Genomic DNA, 17,762 nt, shown 5'->3' on the forward strand with positions numbered 1-17,762 from the left:
CCGAGGAGCTGGGGGATGCGGCGAGATGGCCCCAACGGCTAGACGGAAGAGGCTGCAGGGCCGCCTCGGAATAGTCCAAGCATCGGACGCGCTTGGGGCGACTACCAGTGACAACCCCTTATCCCGCGATGCGTCCGATACACAGATAGTTCCGAGGCGGCCAAGGAGCCTCACCGCATAGCAATCGTGGTGCGAGGTGGGGGATGCAGCGAGATGGCCCCAACGGCTAGACGGAAGAGGCTGCAGGGCCGCCTCGGAATGGTCCAAGCATCGGACGCGCTTGGGGCGACTACCACTGCCAACCCCTTATCCCGCGATGCGTCCGATACACAGATAGTTCCAAGGCGGCCGAGGAGCCTCACCGAATAGCAATCGGGGTGCGAGGCGAGGGATGCGGCGAGAAAGCCCCAACGGCTAGAGGGAAGAGGCTTCAGGTCCGCCTCGGAATGGTCCAAGCATCGGACGCGCTTGGGGCGACTACCAGTGACAACCCCTTATCCCGCGACGCGTCCGATACACAGATAGTTCCAAGGCGGCCGAGGAGCCTCACCGCATAGCAATCGGGGTGCGAGGCGAGGGATGCGGCGAGAAGGACCCAACGGCTAGACGGCAGAGGCTTCAGGGCCGCCTCGGAATGGTCCAAGCATCGGACGCGCTTGGGGCGACTACCAGTGACAACCCCTTATCCCGCGACGCGTCCGATACACAGATAGTTCCAAGGCGGCCGAGGAGCCTCACCGCATAGCAATCGGGGTGCGAGGCGAGGGATGCGGCGAGAAGGACCCAACGGCTAGACGGAAGAGGCTTCAGGTCCGCCTCGGAATGGTCCAAGCATCGGACGCGCTTGGGGCGACTACCAGTGACAACCCCTTATCCCGCGACGCGTCCGATACACAGATAGTTCCAAGGCGGCCGAGGAGCCTCACCGCATAGCAATCGGGGTGCGAGGCGAGGGATGCGGCGAGAAGGACCCAACGGCTAGACGGAAGAGGCTTCAGGGCCGCCTCGGAATGGTCCAAGCATCGGACGCGCTTGGGGCGACTACCAGTGACAACCCCTTATCCCGCGATGCGTCCGATACACAGATAGTTCCAAGGCGGCCGAGGAGCCTCACCGCATAGCAATCGGGGTGCGAGGCGAGGGATGCGGCGAGAAGGACCCAACGGCTAGACGGAAGAGGCTTCAGGGCCGCCTCGGAATGGTCCAAGCATCGGACGCGCTTGGGGCGACTACCAGTGACAACCCCTTATCCCGCGACGCGTCCGATACACAGATAGTTCCAAGGCGGCCGAGGAGCCTCACCGCATAGCAATCGGGGTGCGAGGCGAGGGATGCGGCAAGAAGGACCCAACGGCTAGACGGAAGAGGCTTCAGGGCCGCCTCGGAATGGTCCAAGCATCGGACGCGCTTGGGGCGACTACCAGTGACAACCCCTTATCCCGCGACGCGTCCGATACACAGATAGTTCCAAGGCGGCCGAGGAGCCTCACCGCATAGCAATCGGGGTGCGAGGCGAGGGATGCGGCGAGAAGGACCCAACGGCTAGACGGAAGAGGCTTCAGGTCCGCCTCGGAATGGTCCAAGCATCGGACGCGCTTGGGGCGACTACCAGTGACAACCCCTTATCCCGCGACGCGTCCGATACACAGATAGTTCCAAGGCGGCCGAGGAGCCTCACCGCATAGCAATCGGGGTGCGAGGCGAGGGATGCGGCGAGAAGGACCCAACGGCTAGACGGAAGAGGCTTCAGGGCCGCCTCGGAATGGTCCAAGCATCGGACGCGCTTGGGGCGACTACCAGTGACAACCCCTTATCCCGCGACGCGTCCGATACACAGATAGTTCCAAGGCGGCCGAGGAGCCTCACCGCATAGCAATCGGGGTGCGAGGCGAGGGATGCGGCGAGAAGGACCCAACGGCTAGACGGAAGAGGCTTCAGGGCCGCCTCGGAATGGTCCAAGCATCGGACGCGCTTGGGGCGACTACCAGTGACAACCCCTTATCCCGCGATGCGTCCGATACACAGATAGTTCCAAGGCGGCCGAGGAGCCTCACCGCATAGCAATCGGGGTGCGAGGCGAGGGATGCGGCGAGAAGGACCCAACGGCTAGACGGAAGAGGCTTCAGGGCCGCCTCGGAATGGTCCAAGCATCGGACGCGCTTGGGGCGACTACCAGTGACAACCCCTTATCCCGCGACGCGTCCGATACACAGATAGTTCCAAGGCGGCCGAGGAGCCTCACCGCATAGCAATCGGGGTGCGAGGCGAGGGATGCGGCGAGAAGGACCCAACGGCTAGACGGAAGAGGCTTCAGGGCCGCCTCGGAATGGTCCAAGCATCGGACGCGCTTGGGGCGACTACCAGTGACAACCCCTTATCCCGCGACGCGTCCGATACACAGATAGTTCCAAGGCGGCCGAGGAGCCTCACCGCATAGCAATCGGGGTGCGAGGCGAGGGATGCGGCGAGAAGGACCCAACGGCTAGACGGAAGAGGCTTCAGGGCCGCCTCGGAATGGTCCAAGCATCGGACGCGCTTGGGGCGACTACCAGTGACAACCCCTTATCCCGCGACGCGTCCGATACACAGATAGTTCCAAGGCGGCCGAGGAGCCTCACCGCATAGCAATCGGGGTGCGAGGCGAGGGATGCGGCGAGAAGGACCCAACGGCTAGACGGAAGAGGCTTCAGGGCCGCCTGGGAATGGTCCATGCATCGCACGCGCTTGGGGCGACTACCAGTGACAACCCCTTATCCCGCGACGCGTCCGATACACAGATAGTTCCAAGGCGGCCGAGGAGCCTCACCGCATAGCAATCGGGGTGCGAGGCGAGGGATGCGGCGAGAAGGACCCAACGGCTAGACGGAAGAGGCTTCAGGGCCGCCTCGGAATGGTCCAAGCATCGGACGCGCTTGGGGCGACTACCAGTGACAACCCCTTATCCCGCGACGCGTCCGATACACAGATAGTTCCAAGGCGGCCGAGGAGCCTCACCGCATAGCAATCGGGGTGCGAGTCGAGGGATGCGGCGAGAAGGACCCAACGGCTAGACGGAAGAGGCTTCAGGGCCGCCTCGGAATGGTCCAAGCATCGGACGCGCTTGGGGCGACTACCAGTGACAACCCCTTATCCCGCGATGCGTCTGATACACAGATAGTTCCAAGGCGGCCGAGGAGCCTCACCGCATAGCAATCGGGGTGCGAGGCAAGGGATGCGGCGAGAAGGACCCAACGGCTAGACGGAAGAGGCTTCAGGGCCGCCTCGGAATGGTCCAAGCATCGGACGCGCTTGGGGCGACTACCGTTGCCAACCCCTTATCCCGCGATGCGTCTGATACACAGATAGTTCCGAGGCGGCCGAGGAGCCTCACCGCATAGCAATCGGGTTGCGAGGCAGATTATTGGGAAGGGAACCCCCTGGGATGCGGCTCAAGCAGTGCCCAAAGGGACTGGAATGCGGAATCACATCGAGAGACCCAAATGCTATACGAGGGCTCAAATCGAATTATCGATTTGGCCACGACATGGACGCATCGGAACGACTACCTTTGCCGAACCACTCGCAATTGCATCCATACCGAAACCAATAGACATTTCCGTTAGAGCCCTCGCATAGCATTCGGGAATCTCGCATGCCCCTCTAAATCGACCAATGCTGGCGCTCAACGAAAATCCGAGCGCTACCACCGTTCGAGCGCCAGCATTGGTCGAGTTAGAGGGGCACGGGGGAGAATGCTCCAGTCAACACCTCCCCTATATAAGTTATTTGTCCGATTCTCGCACAACCGTAGTCTGCCTCGTCGAATCAAACAACGGTCCCAGATTCCGACTTCCGTTCCGTAGAGACCCAAAAGCTAGATGGAGGCTCGCAAGAAAGAGAGTCGGCGCATAGCAATCGGGTTTCTCGAACGTTTAGGGACCGAGCTCACTTGCGGATAGGGCAAAATCCGCCAAGCAACCCAAAAGCTAGACGGGGGCTCGAATCGAATCGCCTAGGCGGCCACAACAACGACGTGTTGGATCGACTACCAGTGCCAAACCATTCAGCAAGACTAGTCTGTGTCGAGGCCGGATAGAGATTCTCAGAGAGCGCCCGTATAGCATTTAGGAGACCTGCCGCGTCCCTCACACTCGACAAATGGTGGTGCACGTTTATAAATCCGAGCGATCCCAACCCTTTCAAGCACCAACATCGGTCGAGATAGAGGGGCACGGAGGGGGCTGCGTGAGACAACACAGTCCCCTATATAAGTTATTTGTCCGATTCTCACACATCCGAAGAATGGTCATCAAATCGGACAACAGCCCAAACTTCCGACTTCCGTCCCAGAAAGCCCAAGAGCTATCTAAAACGTTCATGGCCGGAACTCGATCGCGGCTATACCAGTCCGCCAAGCAACCCAAAAGCTAGACTGGAGCTCTAGTCGAATCACCTCTGTGGCCATTGCAAGGACGTGTTGGAGCGACTACCATTGCCGAACCATTCCGCAGGTCGAGTCCATACCAAGGCCGCATAGAGATTCACGATGAGCTCCTGCATAGCAATCAGGAGACTTGCCGTGTCCATCACAATCGATAAATCCTGGTGCAAGATTTTTGCATCCGAGCGCTCCAACCAGTCGAGCACCAGCATCAATCGACATAAACGGGCACGGGGGGAGGATGCTCGAGAACACTACCTCCCCTATATAAGTTATTTGTCCGATTCTCAAGCAGCCGAAGTCTGGTCATCGAATCGGGTCAAAGACCACAACTTCCGACTTTACCCACAATGCAAGTCATCGAATCGAACATCGGCCCCCGAGTCGGACTCCATGCGTATGTCAGGTCATCGGACCCAAATTCCGCCTTCCTGCGCATGGCGGGCCATCAATATCAACTCGGTCATCGGACCCAAACTCCGCCTTTCTGCGCATGGCACGCCTTCAAATCGGTCATCGGACCCAAATTCCGCCTTCCTGTGCATGGCGGGCCATCAACATCAACTCGGTCATCGGACCCAAATTCCGCCTTTCTGCGCATGGCACGCCATCAACTCGGTCATCGGACCCAAATTCCGCCTTCCTGTGCATGGCAGGTCATCGGACACAAATTCAGACCTCGCCAATATGCCTACGTATCGAATCGGTCATCGGACCCAACTTCCGACTTCATCCATACTGTAGGGTCTTTGAGGTTGGCGCGGTGCGCTCAACCCGGGGAGTCGACCCATCGAAGCATACACCTCCCCTATATAAGCTATTTGTCCGATTCCCACACCTGTGTAGTTTGCACCTCTGACCAGGACATCGACCCCAACTTCCGAACTCGACTGCAACGACGGCACCAGCGCCTTGGTGCGCACCTTGCGACGCACAGTCCCAACATTCGCCTTCCTGCACATGGCAGGTCATCGGACCCAAATTCCGACCTCGCGAGTATGCCTACATATCGAATCGGTCATCGGACACAACTTCCGACTTCATCCATACCGTAGGGTCTTTGAGGTTGGCGCGGTGCGCTCAACCCGGGGAGTCGACCCAACGAAGCATACACCTCCCCTATATAAGCTATTTGTCCGATTCCCACACCTGTGTAGTTTGCACCTCCGATCAGGACATCGACCCCAACTTCCGAACTCGCCTGCAACGACCGAACCAGCGCCTTGGTGCGCACCTTGCAACGCACAGTGCCAACATTCGCCTTCCTGCACATGGCAGGTCATCGGACCCAAATTCCGACCTCGCGAGTATGCCTACATATCGAATCGGTCATCGGACCCAACTTCCGACTTCATCCATACCGTAGGGTCTTTGAGGTTGGCGCGGTGCGCTCAACCCGGGGAGTCGACCCAACGAAGCATACACCTCCCCTATATAAGCTATTTGTCCGATTCCCACACCTGTGTAGCTTGCACCTCCGATCAGGACATCGACCCCAACTTCCGAACTCGACTAAAAAGACCGCACCAGCACCTTGGTGTGCACCTTGCAACGCACAGTGCCAACATTCGCCTTCCTGCACATGGCAGGTCATCGGACCCAAATTCCGACCTCATGAGCATACCTACTAATCGAATCGGTCATCGGACCCAACTTCCGACTTCATCCATACCGTAGGGTCTTTGAGGTTGGCGCGGTGCGCTCAACCTGGGGAGTCGACCCATCGAAGCATACACCTCCCCTATATAAGCTATTTGTCCGATTCCGACACCTGTGTAGTTTGCACCTCCGCTCAGGACATCGACCCCAACTTCCGAACTCGCCTGCAACGACCGAACCAGCGCCTTGGTGCGCACCAAAAGTGCGCACTTTTGGAGGGCACTTTTGTGCGCTCCAAAGGTGCGCACTTTTGGAGGGCACTTTTGTGCGCTCCAAAGGTGCGCACTTTTGGAGGGCACTTTTTGGAGGGCACTTTTGTGCGCTCCAAAGGTGCGCACTTTTGGAGGGCACTTTTTGGAGGGCACTTTTCTGCGCTCCAAAGGTGCGCACTTTTGGAGGGCACTTTTTGGAGGGCACTTTTCTGCGCTCCAAAGGTGCGCACTTTTGGAGGGCACTTTTTGGAGGGCACTTTTCTGCGCTCCAAAGGTGCGCACTTTTGGAGGGCACTTTTTGGAGGGCACTTTTCTGCGCTCCAAAGGTGCGCACTTTTGGAGGGCACTTTTGTGCACTCCAAAGGTGCACACTTTTGGAGGGCACTTTTTGGAGGGCACTTTTCTGCACTCCAAAGGTGCGCACTTTTGGAGGGCACTTTTTGGAGGGCACTTTTGTGCGCTCCAAAGGTGCGCACTTTTGGAGGGCACTTTTTGGAGGGCACTTTTGTGCGCTCCAAAGGTGCGCACTTTTGGAGGGCACTTTTGTGCACTCCAAAGGTGCGCACTTTTGGAGGGCACTTTTCCTGCGCTCCAAAGGTGCACACCTAGGTGAGCACCTTCGACCACACCTTGTAGCACACCAAACTCTGACTTTCGACTTCATCCGCAATGCAGGGTCTTTGAGGTTGGCGCAATGCGCACAACCAGGGGAGTCGACCCATCAAACCCAACACCTCCCCTATATAAGCTATTTGTCTGATTCTCATACATGCGTAGCCTGCAGGAGCAATTAGGACATCGACCCCAACTTTCGGCTTCTAAACGAAAACAAGGTCTTTGAGGTTGGTGTAATGCGAACAACTAGGGGAGTCAACCCATCAAACCCAACACCTCCCCTATATAAGCTATTTGTCTGATTCTCATACATGTGTAGTCTACAGGAGCAATTAGGACATCGACCCCAACTTTTGACTTCTTAACGAAAACAAGGTCTTTGAGGTTGACGTAATGCGCACAACCAGGGGAGTCGACCCATCAAACCCAACACCTCCCCTATATAAGCTATTTGTCCGATTCTCATACATGTGTAGCCTACAGGAGCCATTAGGACATTGACCCCAACTTTTGACTTCTTAACGAAAACAAGGTCTTTGAGGTTGGCGTAATGCGCACAACCAAGGGAGTTGACCCATCAAACCCAACACCTCCCCTATATAAGCTATTTGTCTGATTCTCATACATGTGTAGCCTGCAACAACGATTAGGACATCCACCCCAACTTCTGAATTCGTCTGCGTTGACCGCACCAAAGGTGCACGCCTTGGTGCTCACCAAAATCCGACTTCCGACTTCTTCTGCTATGCGGGGTCTTTGAGGTTGGCGCAGTGCGCACAACCAGGGGAGTCAACCCACCGAATGCAACACCTCCCCTATATAAGCTATTTGTCTGATTCTCATACATGCGTAGACTGCAGCAATGATTAGGACATCCACCCCAACTTTTGACTTCTTAAACAAGACAGGGTCTTTGAAGTTGGTGCAGTGCACACAACCAGGGGAGTCGACCCATCAAACGCAACACCTCCCCTATATAAAGCTATTTGTCCGATTCTCATACGTGTAGTCTGCAGCAGCGATTAGGACATCGACCCCAACTTCCGAATTCGTTTGCATTGACCGCACCAAAGGTGCACGCCTTGGTGTGCACCTTGGAGTGCACTTTGGTGCTCACCTCGGTGCACACTTTGGTGTGCACCTCGGTGTGCACCAAAGGTGCGCACCTTGGAGCGCACCAAAGGTGTACACTTTGGAGCGCACCACATAGGGTCTTTGAGAGGTTGGCGCAGTGCGCACACCAAGGTGGGTGTTGAGGTGCGTGCCGAGGTGGGTGGGTGCTAGGGTGCGCTCCATGGTGGGTGCCAGGGTGGGTGCGTGCTAGGGTGGATTCCAAAGAGGGTCATAGGGTGGGTGCCAAGGTGGGTTGGTGATATAGTGGGTTCAAAGGTGGGTACTAGGGTGGGTTCCAAGGTGGGTCACAAGTTGGGTGCCAGGATGCGTGGGTGTTAGGTTGGGTGCCAAGGTGGGCTCCTGCGTGGGTGGGTGCTAGGGTGGGTTTCAAGGTGGACGCGAGGGCGGGTGCCAAGGTGGGTAACAAGTTGGGTGTTAGGATGGGTGAGTGCTAGAGTGGGTGCCAAGGTGGGTGGGTGCTAAGGTGGATGCCAAGGTGGTTCACAGGGTGGGTGGGTTCTAGGGTGAGTTCCAAGGTGGGTCACAGGTTTAGTGCTAGGGTGCGTGTCAAGGCGGGTGTCGAGGTGCCTGGGTGCTAGGGTGTGGATGCCAATGTGGGTCATAGGGTGGGTACTAGGGTGGGCTGCAATGTGGGTGCCAAGGTGGGTAACATGCTCGGTTGGTTCTAAATTGGGTGTCAGGGTGGGTGTGCACCCACCTTGCCCGAGGTGGGTGCCAAGGTGCCAGTGTGGGTGGGTGCTAAGGTGGATGCCAAGGTGGGTGAGAAGGTGGGTGATAGGTTGAGTGGTAGGATGGGTGGGTGCCAAGATGGGTCACAGGGTGGGTGCAAGGGTGGGTAGGTGCTAGGGTTGGTGTCAGGGTGGGTGGGTGCTAGGTTGGGTTCCAAGGTGGGTGCGAGGGTGAGTGTCAAGGTGGGTCACAGGTTAGGTGCTAGGATGGGTGAGTGCTAGGGTGCAAAGGTGCCAGGGTGGGTGCTAGGATGGGTCGATGCTAGGGTGAGTGGCAAGGTGGGTCCACAAGTGTCAAGGTGGGTGCCGAGGTGGGTGCCAACTTGGGTTCCAAGGTGGGTGCCAAGTGGGCGACTGCTATGGTGGATGCCAAGGTGGGTCACGGGGTGGGTGCCAAGTTGCTAGGTTGTGTTCCAAGGTGGGTGCCAACGTGGCTGCTAGGGTGCGTGGGTTAAAGGGTGTGTCACAACGTGGGTGCCAGGATGGGTGCGCACCCACACTGGCCAAGACGGGTGCAAGGTTGGGTTCCAAGCCCGGTCACAGGCTGGGTGCTAGGATGGGTGGGTGCCAAGGTGGGCACCAGGGTGGGTGCACCCACCCTGGCCAAGGTGGGTCACGGGGTGGGTCCTAGGGTGGGTAACAGGGTGGGTACTAAGGTGCGTGCCAAGGTGGGTCATGGGGTGGGTGCCAAGGTGGGCACCAGGGTGGGTGTGCACCAACCCTAGCCAGGGTAGGTCACGGGGTGGTTGTCGGGGTGGGCGTCAAGGAGCCAAGGTGGGTGGCAAGTAGCCAAGTTGCGTGCCAAGGTGGGTGTCGGGGTGGGTGCCAAGGATCCAAGGTGGGTGCCAAGGAACCAAGGTGGGTGTCTGGGTGGGTGCCGAGGTGGGAGCCAGGGTGGGTCCCAAGGTGAGTGCAAAGGTGGGTGCCAGGGTCAAGGTGAGTGCCAATGTGGGTTCCAAGGTGCCAGGGTCAGGGTGAGTGCCAATGTGGGTTCAAAGGTGCTAAGTTGGGTGCGAGGTTGGGTGCGAGGGTGGGTGGGTGCCAAGGTGTGCTAGGTGGAAGCCCGGGTGGGTCGGCATCCCATGGGTGTCGAGTTGGGTGCCTGATGGGTGCTTCTTGTCAAGTTTTAGTCGTCGGGACTCATTTCGAGCCTTAGAGGTCGTTTCTTGTCCGGTTGCCCTGTCTTCGACCTGGGAACCCAATTTTGGTCCTCGGGTCCCATTTTTTTTTGTCTCGCATCCCACTTTTGGCCTGTGGCCTTTTCGGGGTCGATTCTCGTTTTGGGCATCAGAGCATGTTTCTTCTCCTAAAACCCAATATTTGTTTATTAAGTCTCGGAACACATTTTTGTTCTCGTGGACCCATCATGGGTCTTGGAACGCATTTGTGGTCCTTGGGTCCCATTTTGCATCCCGAAACTTGTGTTTTGGTGCTTGATCCCTATTTTGGGTGCCCACCTTGCACCAAGTGCGCACCCGGGGCAAACCGAGCGCCTTGGTGCACCGGGGCAAGATCGAGCGTGCACCCGAGGCGCCCCGAACATGCACCAAGGTGCACTCGGCCCACATGTGAGCGCAGGTCGTTGCGCCCGAGGTGGTGTGTGGGCACCGCGTTGCAGACGGGACACTGCACGCACACGACGCCCCGTCCAGGTGCACGCACGTAGGCCGGGCCGGGTGCACACCCGACGCCCTAGCAAGGTGCGCGCACCCGGGCAGGGCTCACACTTGGCGAACGGGGCGCACTTCGCGAGGGAGGGTGTGCACCTCGACGGGGGTGGGTGGCCGGGGTGGATTCGCACGTGGGTCGCGGTTTGCTAAGTACACACTGCGACAAGCTCATAACGGGTGCGATCATACCAGCGTTAGTGCACCGGATCCCATCAGAACTCCGCAGTTAAGCGCGCTTGGGCCGGAGTAGTACTGGGATGGGTGACCTCCCGGGAAGTCCCGGTGTTGCACCCTTTCTTAGTTTTTCGCCGGGCGTCGCAATGCTATTTGAATAAACCTTTTGCCCGTTTGCGTTCTCGTCGGGGCCGGGCCGGGCCGGGGTGCGCTGCCCGCACTACCGCGCGCGCGGGGGCGACACCGAGCGCGCACCCGAGGCGCCCCGAGCACACAGGCCACGGTGCAACCCGGGCGTTGTGCGCGCACCCCGGTGCGCCCGAGGTGCTGCGCGCGCACCCAGGTGAAATCGGTGTGCACCTCGGCCAGTGCGCGCTCGGTCGAGTCGCGCACGTTGGCCAAGGTGCACGGTGATGTTTCTTACTCTAAGGTTCCGCACCAGACGCCCGGGACAGGTGAGCGAAGCTGGGCGGGGCCGGGTGCGCGGCCGGGGCAGGTGCACGCAGCTGGAGAGAGCTTTGGAGCACACCAGAGGTGCGCACCTTGGAGCACACTTCGGAGCGCACCAATGATGCGCTCCATTCAAAAGTTTCCTGAAAAGGCAAAAAAAGTTGAGATTATAGAATTTCCCACTTGAGAGATTGTAAAAAAAAAAAATTTAAAATGAAGGAAACGCGGGTGCCAAGGTGTGCGCGCCCGGGTGCGCAGCCCAGCCAAGGTGTGCGCACCAAGGCGCCCACCCTGGCGAAGGTGCACGCAAGGTGCGCACCCGAGGCAAACCGGACAATTAACCCAACTTTCGACTTCGCGCGCACCTGCGCACCTTGGAGCGCACTTCGGAGCGCTCCTTGGTGCGCACCAATCTTGGGCACCTCGGAGTGCACCATGGCGCCCACCAAGGTGCGCACCCGGGGCAAACCGAGCTCCGACTTCGTGCGCACCTTGGAGCGCACGAAAGGTGCGCACCATGGCGCCCACCAAGGTGCGCAGCCCAGCCAAGGCGTGCGCATCAAGGTGCGCACCCTGGCGAAGGTGCGCACCCGGGGCAAACCGAGCTCCGACTTCGTGCGCACCTTGGAGCGCACAAAGGGTGCGCAACCCAGCCAAGGTGTGCGCACCCCGGGCAAACCGAGCTCCGAATCGTGCGCACCTTGGAGCACACTTCGGAGCCCTCCTTGGTGCGCACCGATGTTGCGCACCTCGGAGCGCACCCGGGGAAAACAATGCAATTAACCCGACTTTCGACTTCGTGGGCACCTCGGAGCGCTCTCGGGTTCGCACCTCGGAGCACACCGAGGTGCGCACCTTTGATGCGCTGCCTTCACCAATTTCCAGAAAAGGCAAGAAAACATTGAGAAGGTGTGCGCACCGAGGTGCCCACCCTGGCGAAGGTGCACGCGAGGTGCGCACCCGGGGCAAACCGGGCTCCGACTTCGTGCACGCCATGCTGCGCACCTTGGAGGGCCATGGTGCGCACCTTGGAGCACACTTCGGAGCGCTCAATGGTGCCCAACCCAGCCAAGGTGCCCACCGCGGCGAAGGTGCACGCGAGGTGCGCACCCGGGGCAAACCGGGCTCCGACTTCGTGCACGCCGCACCTTGGAGCACACTTCGGAGCGCTCCTTGGTGCGCACCAGGGCGCGCAACCCAGCCGAGGTGCCCACCCCGGCGAAGGTGCACGCGGGGTGCGCACCCGGGGCAAACCGGGCTCCGACTTCGTGCACGCCATGGTGCCCACCGCGGCGAAGGTGCACGCGAGGTGCGCACCCGGGGCAAACCGGGCTCCGACTTCGTGCACGCCGCACCTTGGAGCACACTTCGGAGCGCTCCGAAGTGTGCGCACCAGGGCGCGCAACCCAGCCGAGGTGCCCACCCCGGCGAAGGTGCACGCGAGGTGCGCACCCGGGGCAAACCGGGCTCCGACTTCGTGCACGCCATGGTGCCCACCGCGGCGAAGGTGCACGCGAGGTGCGCACCCGGGGCAAACCGGGCTCCGACTTCGTGCACGCCGCACCTTGGAGCACACTTCGGAGCGCTCCTTGGTGCGCACCATGGTGCCCACCAGGGCGCGCAACCCCGCCGAAGGTGCACGCGAGGTGCGCACCCGGGGCAAACCGGGCTCCGACTTCGTGCACGCCGCACCTTGGAGCACACTTCGGAGCGCTCCTTGGTGCGCACCAGGGCGCGCAACCCCGCCGAAGGTGCACGCGAGGTGCGCACCCGGGGCAAACCGGGCTCCGACTTCGTGCACGCCATGGTGCGCACCAGGGTGCCCACCGCGGCGAAGGTGCGCACCCGGGGCAAACCGGGCTCCGACTTCGTGCACGCCGCACCTTGGAGCACACTTCGGAGCGCTCCTTGGTGCGCACCAGGGCGCGCAACCCAGCCGAGGTGCCCACCCCGGCGAAGGTGCACGCGAGGTGCGCACCCGGGGCAAACCGGGCTCCGACTTCGTGCACGCCATGGTGCCCACCGCGGCGAAGGTGCGCACCCGGGGCAAACCGGGCTAGGACTTCGTGCACGCCGCACCTTGGAGCACACTTTGGAGCGCTCCTTGGTGCGCACCATGGTGCCCACCAGGCCGCGCAACCCAGCCAAGGTGTGCGCACCAAGGTGCACGCGAGGTGCGCACCCGGGGCAAACCGGGGTCCGGCTTCGTGCACGCCGCACCTTGGAGCACACATCGGGGCGCTCCCGGGTTCGCACCGGCGTTGCGCACCGTGGTGGGCACCTCGGAGCGCACCGTGGTGGGCACCTCGGAGCACACCAAGGTGGGCAGCGAGGTGCGCACCTTTGATGCGATGCCTTCACTAATTTCCATAAAAGGCAAAAGAAAACGAGATTTTAAAATTTCCGTTTTGAAAGATAGTGAGAAAAAGGGAATGCTGGTGCCATCTTGAGCCCGCCCTGGTGCGCAGCCCAGCCAAGGTGTGCGCACCAAGGTGCCCACCCTGGCGAAGGTGCGCGCCCGGGCAATTAACCCAACTTCCAACTTCGCGCGCGCCAGGGTGGGAGCGCACCCAACAACCGGGCCTGGGAAGAGCCAATGCGAGAAACCCCACCAAACGCTCTGACAAAAAAAGAGGGGGCGCTCCAGTAACCCCGCTTCGGAGCGCACCCTGGGCAAACCCAGCCAGGGTGCCCACCCCGGCCAAGGTGCAGGCGAGGTGCGCACCCGGGGCAAACCGGGCTCCGACAACGTGCACGCCGCACCTTGGAGCACACTTCGTAGCGCTCCCGGGTGCGCACCTCAGAGCACACCAAGGTGGGCAGCGAGGTGCGCACCTTTGATGCGCTGCCTTCACTAATTTCCAGAAAAGGCAAAAAAAAGAGGAGATTTTAAAATTTCCGTTTTGAAAGATAGTGAAAAAAACGGAACGCGGGTGCCATCTTGAGCCCGCCCTGGTGCACAGCCCAGGTAAGGTGCCCACCCTGGCAAAGGTGCGCACCCGGGCAATTAACCCTACTTCCGACTTCGTGCGCGCCAGGGTGGCAACCGGGCCTGGGAAGAGCCAATGCGAGAAACCCCACCAAACGCTCCGACAAAAAAAGAGGCGGCGCTCCAATAACCCCGCTTCGGAGCGCAGCCGGGGCAAACCCAGCCAAGGTGCCCACCCCGACGAAGGTGCACGCGAGGTGCGCACCCGGGGCAAACCGGGCTCCGACAACGTGCACGCAGCACCTTGGAGCACACTTCGAAGCACTCCCGGGTGCCCACCGGCGTTGCGCACCGTGGTGGGCAGCGAGGTGCGCACCTTTGATGCGCTGCCTTCACTAATTTCCAGAAAAGGCAAAAAAAAATGAGATTTTAAAATTTCCGTTTTGAAAGATAGTGAAAAAAACGGAACGCGGGTGCCATCTTGAGCCCGCCCTGGTGCGCAGCCCAGGCAAGGCATGCGCACCAAGGTGCCCACCCGCGGTGCACGCCCGGGGCAAACCGGGCTCCGACTTCGTGCAGGCCGCACCTTGGAGCACACTTCGGAGCGCTCCTTGGTGCGCACCATGGTGCCCACCAGGGCGCACCCGGGGCAAACCGGGCTCCGACTTCGTGCACGCCGCACCTTGGAGCACACATCGGAGCGCTCCCAGGTTCGCACCAGCGTTGCGCACCTTTGATGCGCTGCCTTCACTAATTTCCAGAAAAGGCAAAAAAAAACGATATTTTAAAATTTCCGTTCTGAAAGATAGTGAAAAAAACGGAACGCGGGTGCCATCTTGAGCCCTTCCTGGTGCGCAGCCCAGGCAAGTTGTGCGCACCAAGGTGCCCACCCTGGCGGAGGTGCGCGCCCGGGGCAAACCGGGCTCCGACTTCGTGCACTGCATGGTGCCCACCAAGGCGCGCAACCCAGCCAAGGTGCCCACCGCAGCGAAGGTGCACGCGAGGTGCGCACCCGAGGTGCACACCCGGGGCAAACCGAGCTCCGACTTCGTGCACGCCGCACCTTGGAGCACACTTCAGAGCGCTCCTTGGTGCGCACCAGGGCGCGCAACCCAGCCAAGGTGCTCACCCCGGCGAAGGTGCACGCGAGGTGCGCACCCGGGGCAAGCCGGGCTCGGACTTCGTGCACGCCGCACCTTGGAGCACACATCGGAGCGCTCCCGGGTTCGCACCAGCATTGCGCACCTTTGATGCGCTGCCTTCACTAATTTCCAGAAAAGGCAAAAAAAAAAAAAATACGAGATTTTAAAATTTCCGTTTTGAAAGATAGTGAAAAAAACGGAACGCGGGTGCCATCTTGAGCCCGCCCTGGTGTGCAGCCCAGGCAAGTTGTGCGCACCAAGGCACCCACCCTGGCCAAGGTGGGTCACGGGGTGGGTCCTAGGGTGGGTAACGGGGTGGGTACTAAGGTGCGTGCCAAGGTGGGTCATGGGGTGGGTGCCAAGGTGGGCACCAGGGTGGGTGTGCACCAACCCTAGCCAGGGTAGGTCACGGGGTGGTTGTCGGGGTGGGCGTCAAGGAGCCAAGGTGGGTGGCAAGTAGCCAAGTTGCGTGCCAAGGTGGGTGTCGGGGTGGGTGCCAAGGATCCAAGGTGGGTGCCAAGGAACCAAGGTGGGTGTCTGGGTGGGTGCCGAGGTGGGAGCCAGGGTGGGTCCCAAGGTGAGTGCAAAGGTGGGTGCCAGGGTCAAGGTGAGTGCCAATGTGGGTTCCAAGGTGCCAGGGTCAGGGTGAGTGCCAATGTGGGTTCAAAGGTGCTAAGTTGGGTGCGAGGTTGGGTGCGAGGGTGGGTGGGTGCCAAGGTGTGCTAGGTGGAAGCCCGGGTGGGTCGGCATCCCATGGGTGTCGAGTTGGGTGCCTGATGGGTGCTTCTTGTCAAGTTTTAGTCGTCGGGACTCATTTCGAGCCTTAGAGGTCGTTTCTTGTCCGGTTGCCCTGTCTTCGACCTGGGAACCCAATTTTGGTCCTCGGGTCCCATTTTTTTTTGTCTCGCATCCCACTTTTGGCCTGTGGCCTTTTCGGGGTCGATTCTCGTTTTGGGCATCAGAGCATGTTTCTTCTCCTAAAACCCAATATTTGTTTATTAAGTCTCGGAACACATTTTTGTTCTCGTGGACCCATCATGGGTCTTGGAACGCATTTGTGGTCCTTGGGTCCCATTTTGCATCCCGAAACTTGTGTTTTGGTGCTTGATCCCTATTTTGGGTGCCCACCTTGCACCAAGTGCGCACCCGGGGCAAACCGAGCGCCTTGGTGCACCGGGGCAAGATCGAGCGTGCACCCGAGGCGCCCCGAACATGCACCAAGGTGCACTCGGCCCACATGTGAGCGCAGGTCGTTGCGCCCGAGGTGGTGTGTGGGCACCGCGTTGCAGACGGGACACTGCACGCACACGACGCCCCGTCCAGGTGCACGCACGTAGGCCGGGCCGGGTGCACACCCGACGCCCTAGCAAGGTGCGCGCACCCGGGCAGGGCTCACACTTGGCGAACGGGGCGCACTTCGCGAGGGAGGGTGTGCACCTCGACGGGGGTGGGTGGCCGGGGTGGATTCGCACGTGGGTCGCGGTTTGCTAAGTACACACTGCGACAAGCTCATAACGGGTGCGATCATACCAGCGTTAGTGCACCGGATCCCATCAGAACTCCGCAGTTAAGCGCGCTTGGGCCGGAGTAGTACTGGGATGGGTGACCTCCCGGGAAGTCCCGGTGTTGCACCCTTTTTTAGTTTTTCGCCGGGCGTCGCAATGCTATTTGAATAAACCTTTTGCCCGTTTGCGTTCTCGTCGGGGCCGGGCCGGGCCGGGGTGCGCTGCCCGCACTACCGCGCGCGCGGGGGCGACACCGAGCGCGCACCCGAGGCGCCCCGAGCACACAGGCCACGGTGCAACCCGGGCGTTGTGCGCGCACCCCGGTGCGCCCGAGGTGCTGCGCGCGCACCCAGGTGAAATCGGTGTGCACCTCGGCCAGTGCGCGCTCGGTCGAGTCGCGCACGTTGGCCAAGGTGCACGGTGATGTTTCTTACTCTAAGGTTCCGCACCAGACGCCCGGGACAGGTGAGCGAAGCTGGGCGGGGCCGGGTGCGCGGCCGGGGCAGGTGCACGCAGCTAGAGAGAGCTTTGGAGCACACCAGAGGTGCGCACCTTGGAGCACACTTCGGAGCGCACCAATGATGCGCTCCATTCAAAAGTTTCCTGAAAAGGCAAAAAAAGTTGAGATTATAGAATTTCCCACTTGAGAGATTGTAAAAAAAAAAAATTTAAAATGAAGGAAACGCGGGTGCCAAGGTGTGCGCGCCCGGGTGCGCAGCCCAGCCAAGGTGTGCGCACCAAGGCGCCCACCCTGGCGAAGGTGCACGCAAGGTGCGCACCCGAGGCAAACCGGACAATTAACCCAACTTTCGACTTCGCGCGCACCTGCGCACCTTGGAGCGCACTTCGGAGCGCTCCTTGGTGCGCACCAATCTTGGGCACCTCGGAGTGCACCATGGCGCCCACCAAGGTGCGCACCCGGGGCAAACCGAGCTCCGACTTCGTGCGCACCTTGGAGCGCACGAAAGGTGCGCACCATGGCGCCCACCAAGGTGCGCAGCCCAGCCAAGGCGTGCGCATCAAGGTGCGCACCCTGGCGAAGGTGCGCACCCGGGGCAAACCGAGCTCCGACTTCGTGCGCACCTTGGAGCGCACAAAGGGTGCGCAACCCAGCCAAGGTGTGC

General features: G+C 60.4%; 2 non-coding genes across 2 annotated transcripts; both read left to right on the top strand.

The window, feature by feature from the left end:
• Window positions 1-10,613: 10,613 nt before the first annotated feature.
• LOC131871301 (5S ribosomal RNA) lies at window positions 10,614-10,732 on the top strand. The gene has a single exon (XR_009369559.1). It is a non-coding gene; the product is annotated as a 5S ribosomal RNA (ribosomal RNA).
• Window positions 10,733-16,649: 5,917 nt separating this feature from the next.
• Window positions 16,650-16,768, top strand: LOC131871302 (5S ribosomal RNA). The gene has a single exon (XR_009369560.1). It is a non-coding gene; the product is annotated as a 5S ribosomal RNA (ribosomal RNA).
• The last annotated feature ends 994 nt before the right edge of the window (window positions 16,769-17,762 follow it).

Source organism: Cryptomeria japonica, unplaced genomic scaffold, assembly GCF_030272615.1.
Source record: "Cryptomeria japonica unplaced genomic scaffold, Sugi_1.0 HiC_scaffold_391, whole genome shotgun sequence".
NCBI classification, from domain to species: Eukaryota; Viridiplantae; Streptophyta; class Pinopsida; order Cupressales; family Cupressaceae; genus Cryptomeria; species Cryptomeria japonica.